At 43.2% G+C, this 750-nt stretch overlaps 1 non-coding gene across 1 annotated transcript; it reads right to left on the reverse strand.

The window, feature by feature from the left end:
* Positions 1–308: 308 nt before the first annotated feature.
* On the reverse strand, positions 309–383 carry Trnas-cga (transfer RNA serine (anticodon CGA)). Its single transcript has one exon. It is a non-coding gene; the product is annotated as a tRNA-Ser (tRNA).
* Between the last annotated feature and the right edge of the window lie 367 nt (positions 384–750).

The raw sequence follows: 750 nt of genomic DNA on the forward strand, positions 1-750 counted from the left end.
CGTACTATTGACGGAGTTCATCGGAAAAGTTGTGAAGAAGACAGCTCATTTTTTACTATTTCAAAATGGGGGAGTGAGTGTCACGGACATAATAAGCAATGTAGGCTGGAAATTTCAAGGAATTACAAGCTCTAACATTCTCTTTCGACGACTAAAATATTTTATTGATTCCAACACACATTGGTATAAATCTGCACTGTAATAAAATAGAGAAATCCGATCTCGCACAGAAAGATTTACGTGAATGAGATTTTCACTCTGCAGCGGAGTGTGCGCTGATATGAAACTTCCTGGCAGATTAAAACTGTGTGCCCGACCGAGACTCGAACTCGGGACCTTTGCCTTTCGCGGGCAAGCGCTCTACCAACTGAGCTACCGAAGCACGACTCACGCCCGGTACTCACAGCTTTACTTCTGCCAGTAAGGCAAAGGTCCCGAGTTCGAGTCTCGGTCGGGCACACAGTTTTAATCTGCCAGGAAGTTTCAAAGATTTACGTGTTCGTTCTTCCCATGTACGATTCGATGGTGGAACGCTCGAGAAACAATCCGGAAGTGGTTCTGTGAATCCTCTGGTGGACTGAAAAGTAATCATGTATAAGTAGATGTCGATGTAGATGAAGCGGTATGCTTTCTTTCCCACGAACTGGACTGAACTGAAGAATTAAAATGGTGAACATTGTAAATGTCTTTCATCCATAAAAGCGTTTTCATTGTTAGTGTGTTCTTGGTACTCTGACGCATGTCTCTAGA

This window comes from Schistocerca cancellata, chromosome 2 (genome assembly GCF_023864275.1).
Source record: "Schistocerca cancellata isolate TAMUIC-IGC-003103 chromosome 2, iqSchCanc2.1, whole genome shotgun sequence".
NCBI lineage: Eukaryota > Metazoa > Arthropoda > Insecta > Orthoptera > Acrididae > Schistocerca > Schistocerca cancellata.